Source organism: Tupaia chinensis, unplaced genomic scaffold (genome assembly GCF_000334495.1).
Source record: "Tupaia chinensis unplaced genomic scaffold, TupChi_1.0 Scaffold000339_1, whole genome shotgun sequence".
NCBI lineage: Eukaryota > Metazoa > Chordata > Mammalia > Scandentia > Tupaiidae > Tupaia > Tupaia belangeri.
Genome location: NW_006159833.1, coordinates 73,529 through 73,965, shown reverse-complemented (window position 1 = coordinate 73,965; position 437 = coordinate 73,529).

The window sequence follows — 437 nt, the reverse complement described above, 5'->3', positions numbered from 1 at the left end:
TTGTTTATTCGAGAATGTTTTTATCTTTTTTTCCCATATGAAAGATAATTTTGCTGGGTATAGTATTCTTGGTTGAAATTGTTTTTCACTCAACACTTTGACTATGCTTCCCCATTCTTTCCTTTCCTGCATTGTTTCCACCGAGAGATCTGATGTTAGCCTGATGGGGTGACCTTTGAAGTAACCTGGCATTTCCCTCTTGACAACTTTAGAATCTTGTCTTTGTCTGTTGTTTTTGCCAGTCTGGCTATGATGTGCCTTGGAGAGGATCTTCTTGGGTTAATTTTACTCGGGGGTCCTCTGTATTTTTTGGGTCTAGATAGTTGAATGCCTTTCTAGATTTGGAAATTTTTCTTCCAGGATCTCATGGAATAAATTTTCTAGGCCCTTATTATTTTCTTCCTCTTCTGGAATACCAATTATCCGAATGTTGGGGC